Source organism: Teleopsis dalmanni, chromosome 1 (genome assembly GCF_002237135.1).
Source record: "Teleopsis dalmanni isolate 2A chromosome 1, ASM223713v2, whole genome shotgun sequence".
Classification (NCBI taxonomy): Eukaryota; Metazoa; Arthropoda; class Insecta; order Diptera; family Diopsidae; genus Teleopsis; species Teleopsis dalmanni.
This window is the reverse complement of record NC_051846.1, coordinates 165,267,849-165,285,553: the sequence shown is the minus strand read 5'-3', so window position 1 is coordinate 165,285,553 and position 17,705 is coordinate 165,267,849. Positions and strand designations below refer to the sequence as shown.

The 17,705-nt window shown below is 25.7% G+C and overlaps 1 protein-coding gene across 4 annotated transcripts in view; it reads right to left on the bottom strand.

Moving 5' to 3' along the window:
• The window catches only part of LOC119669895 (moesin/ezrin/radixin homolog 1), a 67,872-nt gene that overhangs the window by 39,497 nt on the left and 10,670 nt on the right, over positions 1 to 17,705 (bottom strand). The window contains exon 1 of one of the 4 annotated variants that reach the window (XM_038079943.1): positions 15,543 to 15,706. The exons of the other annotated variants lie outside the window; for them this stretch is intronic. The gene's annotated coding sequence lies outside the window, so the exon portion shown is untranslated. Of the gene's footprint in view, positions 1 to 15,542; positions 15,707 to 17,705 lie in introns of those variants that run through there. 4 annotated transcript variants of the gene reach the window in all.

Here is a 17,705-nt window from a genome sequence, read left to right as displayed (position 1 = left end):
CGTTTGACTAAATACTGATAAGTAAAGTAAAGTACTTTGCGAGTAAATAAACCTTATTTTTATTATGAATGAAATTTTTGTTTGCAGTTTTGTATATTAGGGTTTTATTAATATATATCGCTATACTAAAGCTTTAACGATTAAAATAGTTCAATTAAACGCAATATCTATTATTGTATTGTATGTTATATTGAAGTGAGACCTATCTGAAAATACAAGGTGTTCAAAGTAGTATTAATCTTTATAACAATTATTCAATTTAGTGCTACAAGAAAGTCTAAGTTCTTGAGAACAAGATTTCAAGCATACCTCATAATATTAAACCTCATAGCTCATACCTCATGTTTGAAAATGAACGGAAGTAGTTGTAATTTAAAAAAAGTAATTTAAAAAAAATTTAAATTATAATAACCAAAGTAATCGACATACAGCGCTTAATTTGTTATAAAAACTTAAAAACAGTGCTTGAAGTATCAAAGCTTATGAACCAAATAATATTTGAATATAGAGTACAATCTTGTTAGATCTTGTTCTCAAGAACTTGAACTTTCTTATAGCACTAAAATGAATATTCGTTATAAAGATTTGCACTTCAAAACGTATAAAATTTCGTTGTTCCAATAAAGTTTGAATATAGAGTACAATCATTTAGAGCTTGTTCTCAAGAACTTGGACTTTCTTATAGCACTAAATTAAATATTCGTTATAAAGATTTGCACTTCAATACGTAAAAAATTACGTTGTTCCAATAAAGTTTGAATATAGAGTACAATCATTTAGAGCTTGTTCTCAAGAACTTGGACTTATAAAGATTTGCATTTCAACATTTAGACGTTGTTCTCAAGAATTTCGACTTCTTTATAGTTCTTAAGTTCAATTCGAATATTCGTTATAAAGATTTACATTTCAAGGCGTATAAAATTCCATGTCTCCAAGAACTTGACCACGCACCTAATTCTTATGTAAAAATTTTTGGTATGAACTCTATAACAACTTGAAACAGATCTATTATCGAAAAGTCAACTCTAACTATAAATCTCTTTATGATTAATATATATACAAATTAATTTATTTATAGAAAAATTTTATATCTTATTTCTTTACTTTTATATATCTCATATTTGTTACAATGTAAAAGTATTTAACATAAGAAATTGTTGGCACATACAAAATACCACTTAAGCCCGTACACATGTACTAAGAGTATATTATATATACTTTCAAATTATGTAAAAAGAAACTATACCCAGTTAAATATAAGTATTCGTGATATCTAAAATATTTTATATGTATATAAAATATACAACTATTTATATAACCACTTAATTGAAAAGCAATTAGTACTCTAAAACAATGTCACCAATATCTTACCGAACGTGTGATCCTCAAGTGGTTTGACGCACTAAATTAGCGAAACGGTAAAGTCATTATACTATTTACAAATATATAGATAGACAAGACACGCGCCTTCAGTTCACTTCTTTTTGAAATATTTGGACACGTTTTATTTATCAAATTGTTTTCAACAAGTCATTAAATGCCAAAATAAATTAAAAATACTAACGAAAAACATAAAACAAATTACAAAAAGAATATAACAACATGAAAAATAATCCAATATTTTCGTGAATGAATATTAAATGAGAAATTTGTGGAAATAAAAATAAAGTATAAAACATGCAATAAGCAATAGGCCAATATTTTTTTAATTTCAAAATAAAAAAAATCAAAAAAACTACACGTTAACAATAGTGGTTTAGGAAAATATTTAATTTTAGATTTTGTTAAAATTATTATCTAAAAGGTGGTATTATAGAAATTGCATGATAAACTTCATTATCGTAATAAACCTTCAATATTGGGAATTTTTCTAGGTACTTTACATATTTTTAAATAATTTCAATTTTATTCAACTCATAATTAAATTAAATTTAATAATTTGTTATAGGAATTATTTTTAATATTATTTAAAACTAATACTGTTTTGTTTTTCATTATTAATACTCATATTAATTTAAATTTTATTTTTGAATAATATTTTGAGAACATTGAAGATAATATACAAATTATTTTAAAATGTTGAACATAAAAATATTTTAAAATGATTTTTTTCATATGCAATGACTTTATCAGTTATAAATACTTTTAAAATAAAATAAATACAAATATTTGCATTAAGGTTCGTAATATTATTATGCCATTATTTAAGTTGAATGAACTTATAAAAAAACGTTTAATAAACGTGCAAACATTATCAGCAAAAAATATATTTTATTAATACAAAATATATGTGCAACACTTACATATTTTAACAAAAGAATTTTAAATTTATATATTAATTTTTTATATAAAAACTTATTTACTAGCGTTAAAAAAATTTTTAAATTTTTAATTTAAGAAAATTGGTTATATATTTATTTAAATATAACATAAGTAATTCTAATATACGAGTATATAGCGTAAAATTTTTTTCTAAAAAAAAATCCCGTAGCGAATATAAATTTGTATAGATAATTTAAATTCAATTACTTGATTAATTTTTTTTCCCAATATTTAATTCATGTATGTATGCTTTTATTACTCAAATTAAGTAATAAATTAAGTATCAAGTTTTTGAACTATGATATGAAAGCCATAATATGTAACGACATATATATTTGAAAAAATTTTAGATTGTGCAGAAAATAAAATATCTCATATAATCCATCAAATATCCTCTTAGGAAGATATTAGGTGGAGGAGGAGAAAATGCATATAAAGAATATCATATAATATCATTAATGTAATTCCCTATTAGAAGAATTAGTTTTCTAAAACCAATATTTTTATAATTATTTCATATAACTTAGCCTCTCTTTATTTTGTATATGAACAACATATGGCGACCCTGTAAACACAGAAAGTAGACCAAACTGCGAATCTTCAACACAAACCTATGAAACATGGAAAAACACTCCAGACATATAGAGAGAAAGATGCAAGTGTTTGTCTACACGTCTACCTAGAATTCTGTAAATATGGTGACCAGATCGAATATCAAATGAACGCCCGCTAAATCAAACGAATCAAAAAGCCACACAAAATAAGATAAAAATGAGAAAGTGAAAGTGGATAAGCCATACGCTTAGAGAGAGATTACATAGCAAGACAAGTGTTGGCATGAAATCCACAAGGTAGCATAACACCTGGTCTTATGCTACGTGGAAAAGAACTATCGAAAGTGAGCTAGCTGAAGCACCAAATAGAGTCAGATTTAGAAGAATCATTGAGGCCCTAAATGACAAACCAAGTCATTTAACAGATGATGTTATCTATCTAAATAATAGCTTAGATAGACGATTAACTGTTAGTAGGTGCTATAAGCACATTGAATCTAGAAAAAAAAATGAGATTGAGGATATCAGATATTGGAAAGTCAAACAAAGTTAGATGTTGACAATCACAGCAAGTTCAAATATAATAAAGCTCAAATGTACAGATCTCAAAGAATAAACTAATTTTGAATAAAATTTGTCACTATGAAATAAACTTACTTTGTCGTTATTTATTTATTTATATTATAAACAAAATTAAGTTTACAAACAATAAATTTTATTTCAAGTGAGCTCAATTTTAACTGACATTAATATTTGTGTATAAAGCAATATATACTTTACAACACAAAATCAATTATAATAGTAATAACTGCAGAAATAATTTCTTGGTTATGAAAGCAGTAATATATACTTTGGAACGACAATAATAATTATAATATGGACAGCTTCTACAACTGTAAAAGCAACGAAAAAATAAATGAAGGAAAAAAAATATAGAAAAATAAAAGTTCCATTGAATGTGTGAAATTAGAAATACGTTCTATTTGTTAAAAGAGTCTTTTAACATATAAATATTTTTTTAAATCTTAAATAAAATTTCATATAATTGATTTTTACTACTTAATCAATAAAAAAATCTATTTAAAAAATATATTTATATATTTATATTCCAATTCCTCTCATATTTGTATTAAAATTTTGCAAAGCTCAAATTTGAAATCGTTTACCTAAGGAAATAAGTCAAAACCATGTTATTTTATTTTATGATTTTAATATCTGTCGATTGATCGAATCGATCCGTTTTATGTGTCAATTAAGCCTTAAAATTATTTCATTATATTTTGTAGCAATAATTTTTACTTGAACTATAAACAAAATCTGTATAATATATCAAATTTATCCGTTTACTGTTTAATATATATCGATATATCTTTTAGATTTTCTTGATTTAAAGAATTTGATGGTTAACGGTCTTCAAGAAGCCTTAAATTGCTTGAAAATTGTGCAACTAATTAAAACTGATGTATAAAACCTGACTTAATTACTCGTTAATATGAGGGTTTCAAATTTATAAAATATATATTTAGAAAAAGTTAATGTATGGGATCACTATATTCTCTACCTCTCAATTGTGTTAACTTCTAAAGATTTCTAACGTAAGTTATTGTGACTATAAAAATCTATATTAATCAACGTTTTTTTATTTTTAAATTATTATTAAAAAATAATGTAGTGTATTCTAATTTAGAACAATAAAATTTAATGTACATTGTGACCGAAAAGTTTCCGGTCATAAATAAATAAAACGCAAAATTCTTAATCTTCATCAATATTTATTTTATCTCCTTCAAAATATGCTCCATTAGAAGCGATACACAAATGCCAACGTTTCTTCCAATCATCAAAACATTTTTATAGGCGCTTTCCGGTATGGCTTTGAGTTCCCTCTGCGAATTCTGTTTTACGTCTTCTATGGATTCAAAACGCGTTCCTCTGAGTGGTAATTTGAGGTTGGGAAACAGGAAAAAGTCACACGGTGCAAGATCAGGTGAATACGGTGGCTGTTCGATGGTATTTATTGAATGTTTGGCCTTAAAATCGTTGATAATGTTGAACAAATTGAGGTGAATCGGAACAAGCCGGGCGTTGACACGTCGCATACACAAATTGTCCACCAAAATCAAACGAGCCATCTCACGACCGATGCCTAGCTCTCGTGCTATCTCTCTAACACTCACATGAGGATTTTTGAACACGATTTCCTTTGCCTTTTCAATGTTTTCGTCGGTGGTAGAGGTCGAAGGTCGTCCAGAACGCGGCATGTCTTCGACGGTCGTACGACAGTCCTGAAAGGCTTTGTACCACTCATAAACTTGAGTTTTCGATAAAACTGATTCCCCATAAGCCTTTTGTAGCATTCGCAACGATTCTGCACACGAAATTTCGTTCGAAAAACAAAATTTGATGCAAACTCTTTGTTCAATATTTTTTTCCATTGTTTTTTTCGCAACGCACTACTGAGGTGAACTGGTTTCAACAGCTGCCGTAAACGAACTGTCCGACAGATCGCGCTCATTTTTGCATAGTAAGTAAGACAGTGCTGCCAAACTACATAAAACTTAAAATATCGAAAAATATACAGCGCGCGAATTTTAAATGAGAACCTCCGAAAACCTTTCGGTCACAATGTATACGACAAAATATGATTAACGAATATTTTTATTTTAAATTATATTTTAAAAATATGTTTTATTATCCTCTAGAGCAAAAAATTTTAAAAATGCATCAAAATTTTAAATATTTTTGTATAATTTTAAACAGACAAAATTGTTTTCGTTATATTATCTTATGAATATATTCATTAAAATTATACATATATATATATATATATATATATATATATATATATTTAAATAACAAGAAATATTGCTATTTTCGAGTTTTTAATGAGTAAATTTTTTCCACGCCTACATCTGTATGAATAAATTTTGCGTTTACTAATTATTCATATGCGAAATTAGACAAAAAATAATAAATAAAAAAATAAAGTGAAAAACGAGTGTCAATAAATAAGAGTTATTAAATATATTATGAAATATAATACAAATTTTTATGTACTTGAATTTCACTGAATCAGAAAAAAAACCTAATATGTACTTTTAAATCGAGATATTTTTTGCTCATATTTAAAGTATATACATACATATATATATGTACATATGTATATATGTTCATGGAACGTTACTAATATATAACATATTATTATTATTATTGATGACGCTTGCACCTAACCGCACATAAATACTAAATAATGGATACAAAATTAATGAGAAACAATAAATACAAACTCTATTTTTTGCTGATAAAATGAAGCACGTATGTGTTAATAATTTGTGGGAATTAAATTACTCACTAATCAAATAAAAAACTTTAATTAATAAAAATAGATGAATTACGTATTAAATATGGCATTGAATATTGCAAATAAATTTATCTATAAAAACATGAATATTTTTGAGTGAAAAAAGAGCACGTGCTATAGCTAGGAAGGTAAAAATAAATTATTGTATAATTATAATATATCATTTGCACTACAAAAAATAATTATTTTAATATGCATTTAATATTGAATTTTCGTTTGCTTGAAATTAAAATTAAATTAAATATTTAAAGTTCTAATAATAAAAATTCAAAAAGAGAAAAAGAGAAAAAGAGAAAAAGAAAAACTAGAAAAAATATACAAAAACCTGAAATAGCAAATGTTTATATCAAAGTTGACTAAACGCGGTAATTATTTTAGCGCAACGGAAATGGCATTAAAACGCTAAATAATTAAAACAGTAAATAAGAAAATATTGGATAATACATAAAAACAAAAACAAAAACAAAAACAAAATAGAGAAAGAAAAACAAGGAAATATATGAAATAATATTGTGTGTTTACTGTTGATGTGGCACAGTTTAACACAAAAAAAAAAAAGCATTTACTTCTGACTTAATTAGAAAAGCGGTGAAACGTCATTTTAACGGCCTAGAAATGACGTTAGCTTCGGGATTTGAAAAAGTGACTAGCCTTGTCAGTTTCAGTGGAAAACATGTTAATGCTTTAAAAGGTTTTTAAATAATAAATAAATAATCAGGTCAATAAAACAAAGCTTGAGACGACATTTAAAAAAAAAAAACCTATAAAGAATATAGAAAGAATATTTATAAAAATTAGAATCGTCTAGGTATTTAAAAATAAAATATAAATTTTTATTAAAAAGATATATGAAATTTTTATTATTATTTTATTTTTTATTTTATTTATTTTATTATTATTAGAGAATATTTTGCAACATATTGATATTTTCAGTTTTTGAGTACATTATAGCTTTGTAAAGGTTCTCATGTACAACTTTTTTAAGGTTAAGTTGAATATAGATGCATTGTAATATCTCCGATATATTATGCTGTTTAAAAAAAAATGGAGTCATTTCTTTTTATTTTTTGATTTTTCAACAATTTTATATTAAATGAGGTCTGCCGAGCTTATATTTACAACCCACTATTCTCACAGACATATGGATCTCTCGCAACAACGGAATACAATTTATTTCCCTATGCAACAAAAATGAAGTCTTTTTTTTTTTAATTTTTAAAAGTTTTATATTAATTTTGGTTTGCTCAGCTAAAATTTGCACCCACTATTCTAGCAGACATCGGAATCCCTGGCAACAACGGATTACAGTTTATTTCCCTATGCAACAAAAATGAAGTTTTTTTTTCTTTTTTTTAATTTTTCAACAGTTATATATTAATTTAGGTCTGCTCAGCTCAAATTTACAATCTGCTATTCTCGCAGGCATATGGATCTCTGGTAATAACGTAACACAGATTATTACTCTGTGCAACAAAAATGAAGTGTCTTTCCTTTTTTTGATTTTTCAAGAGTTTTGTATTAATTTATAGTATGTTTCCACTGCTTAATTAATAAGCGTAACTTATTTAGTAAATTTCGTTGAGCATAAAAAGAGTTTCTGTGCTTTTTACCTTACTTAAAAATTAAGTAAGAAAAATAAGACCAAAAATTTCAAATACAACTGTTAAAAATAAATTTCCCACAAGGGAAATTACCGTAATTTGAAATAGTTGTCATATGTTGTATATGTAAAATGTGAACAGACAGCAACTGAGCTGTAAACAAAAGCACTAAAGAAGTAAATAATTAATAAAATATTTGATTTTAAAAATTGAATATTTAATGGATATATAAAATATATATATAAACATGATTTAAAATATCAATTATATATTTAATTTTATATGCGATATGTTATTAAGTGAAGCTTATTTAAATAAACAAAAACTTTCTTAGAACTTTTTGAAACATAAAAGCTCTTTCACATGCAATAAGTAACTTATGTCAATGGAAACGCTAAAATCTTAGCTACTTAAGCAGTGGAAACGTGACATTAAGTCTGCTGAGCTCAAATTTGCAACCATCTATTCTCCCAGAGAGACGCAAAAAACGGATGGCAAAAACGGATTACAGTTCGAGGTTATCTTGCACTAGATATTTCTGTTTCTCTCTCTTTCTTCAAATTCTCTTTCTACTCTCTCAAAAAATAATGTTTCTTAAAACCAACTTGTGGAAAACAATATTTGAAAAATCTGTCTTTTAATAATGTGTAAGCGAAAATTATGAGAGTGGCGATTAATTACTTTACTATAAGTGATTAAGTGTAAATCTAAGATAGGATTACAACAATAAAAAAAGTAATAATTCAGATTCAGTACTTCGTAATATGACCTTATTCTATTATCATATATAATATTACAAATATTATTATTAGCACATTATAATGAATATATTTGTTTATAAAATTATTTTCGTAATAAATATTACTTTATATAATTATTAACGAAACAAAGAATTAACTATTGAAAACCCTTTTTAAATTACTCAGTAATTAACACATTGAAACGTGTTTTATAATTACTCTCATTATAATGAGCAATTTGCAGTTAGTACGTGTTTTTATTGGTTTCTTTGTAAGATAAGTTTTGTAATTAAAGTGAAACTAAAATAATTATGTATTTTTTCAAACGTCTGAACACACATTTTTGAAATATCAGAATGACTATGAATTTATCAAAAATAATAATAAAAAATACTACAAAGTTCGCCAGAAGTATAATAGTAGCTATTGCAGTTTCCAGAAACAATATTTGTTTAGCATTTTTCAAAGATACTTAAAGTTCTTCGCATATTTAAAATTGCTCATATATATACTTATTATATACAAATATATATATATATGGTATATATATGTAGAGGTATGTATACCTTATGTAAGTAACTGCAATGCAATTTTTTTATAAATCTTATCTAAAATTGTTCTGCTACAACAATTCATATCAGAACAAAATTGCTCAGAATGAAATTATATACAATACTCGTAGTTTCAATGTGAATCATTTGAAAAGAGTTTCAGCGGACTGAAACGAAAGGTGTATTCTCACTTTTTATAACTTGAAATCACAGTAAAGATTAGTTGCACACAACTATTTATTTAGTTTGTAGTCATTGATTTAATATTTAAAAAAAATTCATTCTTGATAACAGCATACTTCGTGATTTATACATCAAAGGAAATTACTTAAAAAAAAAAAATGTATATAAAATTAGATCTTTTTTATAAAATTATTGAACTGTCTTTTCAATGAATCACTAAAAAAAATTAATATATCATTTAAAATTAATAATTAAAAATATTATTTAATGAATATTACAAATCTCTGAGCAAATAATTTTTAATTTAAGTAAAAATGCCAGCAAAATAATTGTTTACAATAATATTGAATCTTATTATATTGTTTATAACATATTGGTGAAAATAGTGGTACTGTTTTCGCAGAACCACTGTTTTAGCAGAACCACTGTTTCAGTGGCATATGCCAAACAAAACTCTCATCTAAAGCAATATACATTTAGTTTAAGGTTTGCCATTTCACAGCATGGATCGTTTAACAACCGCTAAAATGTGCTAAAATTATGAATTTTGCTACAAAAATAATAATTTTTGGTATCAATTTTTTTTTATTATTGATATATACCTATGTCACATCAGCTGGGTAGTGAAAATTTACTAAAAATAAATGTCGATCATTATATCCATAAAAAGTCTCTACAGCCACATATTAACAAAGTGTTTTTGATGTGAAATTGAATCTTTGAATGTAATAGATATATTCCTTCAACAGATCAGTAATTCTTTATCGAAAATTTGTGTTTACAACTTTATTTAATTGCTACAAATAAGTACTTCAGATATTAGTAAAATAAGCATGAGCACTGGATTTCTAAATAAAAATTGCAAAAATAAAATTTTATTTGGTTTTTTATTGCACATTTTAAAAGTTATATCAATAAATATTTTGATATACTCGTTAAAACCATTTAACCTTAGCAACAAACATTTCTACTAATACAAATACTTGAAATTGTTAGCACAAATGCATTAATGTATACTGACACTGGCATGTATTTCTACCGCCTTGAACTTTAAACAGCAAAATCTTTACGATACAAAGTCAACGTTTTATTGATACAACAGTGTTAGAGACTGGGTCCAACAAAAAAGTTAAGATAGAGAGAGAGTGAGTGCAGAGTAGAGTACTCTGCACTCACTGGCATATAAAATAATTTAAAATATAAATTATTGAACTCACTGAATTTTTTATCTGATTTTTATTGTTTAAAATCAAATATACTTAAAAATATTTTTTTGGTTATTTTTTAAACAATTCTTTTGAAATTTTATATATCAAGATTAGTAGATTATTTTATTTGAAATTAATTTTATCAAAATGTACAGTTTAATTTAAAAATTTCTAATATTTTTAAATGCACATTATTATATTTAAATATTTTTAAATAATATTATTTTATATTATTATTTTATATTATTATTTATTATTATTTATAAACCATTTAAAATTATTTTGTAGTAATAAAATAAAAGAATTTCTTATCTTTTTGAAAATACAAACTTAAAATACAACAGTATATATTACAATACTTTATTATTATAAGAACTTATTATTCATATAACATTATATTCATCAATAAAGAATGTTTAAAAAAAAAATATTTTATCGTAATTAATCACGCCGCATACTTTTTTTTGAAATACATGACGTATGAGTAATATCTTTTTCGGCAAATCAAACAAGATATTGACTAATAAGCCTTATATGGTATATTATACAATTCGAAATTATCTTCTCTATATATGTTAGTAAAACATTACAAGGCAGCGGGAATTTTCTTTATTATTTTCGATGATAATATTTAAGTATTTTTAGATGTTTTATAATCATTTTCCAAATAAATATATTCTGAAAACTTAGAATAAAAAAAACATCAGATCGTTTTGTTAATTTAAGATATTAATTAAAAGGAAAAAACCTAACTATCTGATAGATTTATATGTTTGATTTAGAAGACTCAATACTTTACTTTTACAAAGATAAAACTAAAGGTAAATTGTAATGCATACTACAAAAACTAAACCAATAAGAAATTTAGGAAGAGCATTTAATTTAAATTTAATCTAAATTTAGTAGAGAGGTTTTGGTAGTTTCTATTAAATAAAATATATTAAAAATATATTTATTTTAGTGTTGACAAAAATTAGGACAAGAAATAGTACTGTGAAAGTACTTTTCAGTTAAGTTATTCCACTATAGAAGGCTTTGAAATCAATTATTTCGCTCAAATGCTATATATATGAAGATTTTATAACTACAATATGCTTTATTAATACGAAAATTGGCTTCAAAAATAATCATATTAAACATCTCTGGATGTGCTATTTCGTCAGAGGAAGACGCTCTAACGCCACTATTATTGCCTAACCAACAATCAGTTTTTAACAATTATATGGCGAGTACATAGTACTGTCCTTACTGTCAAAAGTTTCCTGCGTATGATCTAACATATCTTTGGTTCAATTCAGAGGCCATTTGGAAGATAACTATATATGATACAAAATATATATATAAATTGTATACATATTCTAAACATATATACAAAATGTATTTACAAAAAAATGTTTTTATTATAATAAGGCACTAAGATACGCGAATTAATAAATTTTAGATAAATCAGATTTTCTAAAAATATGACCGAAATCTTTTTGCAAAAATGGTGCTATATGATGTCTTAAGATATTAGAATAAGTTTTTTTGTTCTTTTGTGATATTGAGGTTTTGATAGGCTTATTTGATTGAGGCTTATTTGAGATATGACTTTTGTTGGGTATCATATATTTCGAGTTAAACTAAAAATAGGATCTTACTTTAATGCTACTTCTAAGTAACATGAGGTAAGGAATAGGAAAAAAAAAAAAACTTACTATTTTTAGTTAAATATATATTTTGAAGTGTTTATTTTTATTTCAAACGCAGTAAAAATATTCTGTAACAATGGTACATTTTCATAAGCAAATTCAAAATCAGGTGTTTGAAAATATATAGCCTCTACAAAGTTCCAAAGAAAAATTAATAGATTCAAAAATTCTAATCACCAGTTACAGAGTAATTATGTAGAACAATTCGCAATAAATAAATGCATAACAACCCAATAATTTTCTAACAAATTTTGTAGGTAATAAAGAAGAAAACTCTTTTATTACATAGAGATGCACCTAATATGACTACCCTACTTAGAGTATTTAAAAATAGCTCGTGCAAGCCTTTAGGCGATTCCTTAATTATTATAAAGTGTGCCTATGAAACAAAAGATTTATGTGCATTTAAACACTTCAGTTAGCTTCGAGCAATCTTAACTCATATTTCAAATTGATGGGTTTGCGTGTTCAAGATGAAAAAGTAGACAAGGCATACGAACAAGTCAAAAATATGTGTGGATATTTCCGTCCGTCTATCAGTTGCGACTTTTGTTATGTTTATAATTGTTATTATTATTGTTGATTATATTGCATGTTCTTTTAAGCATTTTCTTCCCTCTTCGCACAATAAAGGTTATTAAAAGCTATTGTATTTTGGATGACTGTTAAATTACAATCACGTTTAAAATTACTCATATTTTTACAAATAGAATATCATATAAATAGAATATAATACAAAAAGCACAAAATTTACAAAAACTTACTACTGATTACATCCATTTAATTTTAAATGTAAATAAATACATTGTTAAATTTAATATGTTATATAGAATTTTATCTTATTAATATTATTTTTGACTTTTTCGAAATATTTTTTTCTTAAAAATTTTACTATTTGTATCTTTTATTGTACAATTAAAATCATTACCTATCAAAACAATAGTATTTAATTGTATTGCAGCTATAATATTGTAGCTTTTATATATATAATAAATAACTTCAATAGGTATCATAATATATAACATAAATAATATAAAATTTATATTTAATAACGTAAATAATAAAATAAAAACCCACAAGTTTAATAAATCGGAAAGTTTTATTTATATAAACATTTTAGAGTTTAATTATCTGTCATATCAAGAAATCGGTTGACTCCCTCCCTAAAATTTGACATAATTCCTATTTCTGTGGCGTCCAGATTTTACAACGGATTAAAGTAAAATCGATTATTTTAGACAAATATTTCCATATCACTAAATGCCGATACCATTATCTTTCACTGAATCGCTTTTTTGAATAAAAAACTTCATATAAAAATAATTATTAATTATATATTTAGAGTGCACCCTAAACTGCAAACAAAAAGTGCAACCATATAGCACAAAGACAGAATTAAGAACGAAACATAATCATGTCTTAAAAGTTTAAAAATGCTTGCAATGCTTTTAATTTATAAATAACCAAAATAAAAAGAATAACTTAATTCTGCATTTAGAATTGATTATTAGAAAGCTGATATTTTATTATATGAAGATTTTTATATGGAGCTTCTTAAAGGTCCACCTTTATACCTCATTTATCAAATAAACATATAATTGCTTTCATTAATGGATACCACTTGTTTTTCACAAAATTATATTATTTAATGCTGCTTAATCTGCAGAAATAGTGCTAGCAATTAGCATGAAAAAAGGTAAACCAAGAGCAAAAAAACTAATTTTTTCATTTTCAAACATTTTTCACAATTAATTATAAGAAATGTGATCTTATTTTTCTATGCGAAGTGTTTCGGGAACGTCCCTTATGAGTTAGCTGAGTATTAATATTACGCGTGCTATAGAAAAATACCTGGTTATATCCCTAAAGAAGAGTTTAAATCAAATTTTCACAAGAATTTAATAACAAAAAAAAAAATGCTTCCAATTTTTGCACACAAAAATTAAAACGCACTAGATATTTATATTTTAGGAATTTTATCAGTTTTATGAATAATTAAAAATTGTCATCAGTTAATCCATGCAATCTTCAGAACACAAACTTTTTATATTTCAATTTTAATATATATTTTCACTGTTGATTTATAACGATTTATAACTTTAGATTAGAAAAGTAAATGTTTTTTTTTTTTTACTTTCTACAAAATATAATACATAATAAATATATAGGACAAGGTTTATAGTGTATGTCTGCGATATGAACTTGAAAAGTATTTCCGCTGCTATGTATCAATACAATACAAAAACGGTAACAATTTCTTTGAGCATTAATTATATATAATTTATCCACATAAGGCGAAATTTTCTTAACGTCAAGTTGGCACAAATTATATAGAAATGAAAACCTGTAAAAACTGGACACATGAGCCTTAATTGCAAGTTATTTCAAATTCAAATAAAGAAAACAAGAAATTCGTTCTTAAAACTGTGACAAAGCCAACCAGAATTGACTGGAAGTAGTTAAGTAGGTTTAGTTTGCTTACTTCGGTTAACATACACAGGCGTGCAGGTTGCCAATGCTAACTTAGGCATGTGATGAAGAGAAAAAAAAATTTTATAAAGTAGCATAAGGCACAGAAACTCTACAATAAAAACAAATGTCTTTTGTCGAAGAGACCCAGAAGATGATGGTAACACCAACAATACCAACAATACCAACAGTGCTAACGACCAAAATGTCGGCAAGTCTGAAAATATGTTTTATATGCTTGTCTCCAATACTCAAGCAAGATACTTTGACTTAAAAGCCGCATAGCAACTTTTAGTCACTTGTCTCTCTAACTTCTTCTTCTTCTCATATTTTCTTAAAGATTTTTAGAAAGTATGTCAAATTAGAAAAGCCAAAGTAGCTACACAAAAAAATTAGAAAAAACAATAAATAAATATTTCTTGAACAAAAAAAAAAGAAGAGAATCACTGAAAAATGTTGTTTGCTCAAAATACGAGTAGTTTAAATTCGATGCGGTACATAAGCTAATGGAGTGCCTTTACAGTGAGTACGCAGCATCCGTTCACGGCAACAGCATGCACAGGTGTTACAGCAGCACTTATTTTTATTATGTATGATTTTTTTCAATCTCAATGATGCTAATGTTACTGAAAGACGAAATGATTAACATTTTCATTAGCAACTTCAGAAATGCGCAAACAAGTGCGAGAAGAAGCAAGTTTATTCAATTTTAAAATTTTTTAACTCATAAAATTTTAATTTTAAATCCAGAGACGACACATCAGCAGCAATTCAATCATTTAATAAATATAATTTTTCTAATTACAAATATATTCAATTTTGTATTTAAATTAATGTATAAATAAGTAAATTAATTACTAACCACTTTTATTAATATTATTTAACTCAATTTCAATTGAAGTTAACACAAGTCCGGAGAAACGTTAACCGATATGACCAATAACAAGCTGGATATATAATATATATGCGAGTAAGAAAGCGTTAATCGCCGACGATCGTACGCGAAAGCTTGTTTTCTGCTGACTAAATGGCAAATTTAATAATTTCTGAGTGCCTGCCCGAATGCTTGCCGGAATACTTTGGCCTAGAGCTTAAGCTTTGTAAGTTATGAAGAAATTATACTCACAACACTCCAAACACAATAGCGCTACGACAATAGAAGTCAAAAACATCTACGATAAGTAAAAAAAAAATAACGACAATATTTTTAAGATAGCAGCAACAGAAATACGACAGAAATAACGCTAACAGATAAATAAATAAAGTATAAGCATATCAGCTCCTATAAGGTGAGATAATGTAGGGTCGTACTGAGTATATAAAATTCATGAGCAAAAAATACCTATACAACGAAAATAAAAGTGTAGGTAATACAGAAACACAGCGACATTCTTTATTAAAAAAAAAAAAGATGTTTCTAATAATCAGTAATAATTTCTAAAGTAATTATAATTTTTTTATTACTCCTCGTATGTACTTATATAATCAATTATCTCAAAGCTTGTTTAATTATAGATACGAATATATAATCGTATATTATATAAATGGAAATAAATTATTTAAATAAAAAATGTAGCTTTTTTTATACTTAAGGTCAAATAAAAAGCATTTCCATAATAAACGAAAACATAAATATTCTAAAAAAAAAATTAATGGTTGTTTCCAGGTAAGGACGAAAATGTAGTTAAACAGATGACATTAATCTGTTTACACACATTATTATTATGTCTATAATAGACATTATAGAATAAGATATTGTATTTCAAAAATATATATGTAAACTAAAAAAAATAAACCTAAATAAATTCGCTTTTGCCTTCACCAGGAGAATTCCTAATAATATTCTATTAATATTAAGTATAGATTAAGTACAGATTAATGTCATCTGTTTACACACATTATTATTATGTCTATAATAGACATTATAGAATAAGATATTGTATTTCAAAAATATATTTGTAAACTAAAAAAATAAACCTAAATAAATTCGCTTTTGCCTTCACCAGAAGAATTCCTAATAATATTCTATTAATATTAAGTATAGGAATAATAGAAATAAACGGAGTACCCAATGGAGCGGAGCACTGCGACCATGGTTGATCTTTTGTGCTGCAACAAACGCTAACCGAACAGAAGACATTTCACCTTCCGAATGAAAGCCAGAATGTCGGTCATTAAGGACCTCATAAGGTCAGAAGGGGAGAGTAGTTCTCGACCCAGTGACCTCCTCCTGGCAAAGATCAAGGCTGGGCAATCACAGAGAAAGTGACTGGAAGTCTTGTCTGCTTCATTAATATTTCGAATATTAAAAGCGAATTTGCCGAAATACGTATAGTAGTTTGTAGTAAATGGCAAATGATTAAAAGACCCTACACACCAAATTCTGAAAATTTTCTGTTGCTCAAGATAAAGAATTTTAACATACTTAAGTTATTTATTAGAACAGCGTAAACTAAGATAATATCTATTTAAAAAATCACTCAATCACAGAATCCAATTTTCTATGGAATTGATATAGAAATTGCATTCCAAATTCTCTGCGAATGTTATGCACTCGCCAGAAATGATATATGGAAAACTATATCAAAAATAATAGTAAGTATTATGAGCAGTAAGTATTTTAGCCATCTTCTCACCAATAGCTAAGAAACCAATAAGTATTACTGTTAAAGCTAGCGGCAAATCTTTTATTTGCCTATTTATATTATGCTTATCATCGATAAACTGAACTTGAAATTTTATGCAGACTATAATGAGCTACTAGTCTTAAATATTGAAAAGTTCTTCCATCTATGAATCGCTATTTGAAGGGTTTATTCCGCAAGAGTTGCTAGCACAACAAATACTCTTGTTGGCAGTTCAGTTTTTTCGTTTCAGAAATAACTTTGTTTGTTTAAATATATGTAAACAGTTATACATATTTAAAGTAAAGCCTGAATTACTAAATATAGATTGTGTAATCTATATTTAGTATCTTACATCTTAATTAAGAACACTTCTGCCTGTAATAAGCTAAAAGTGTTTG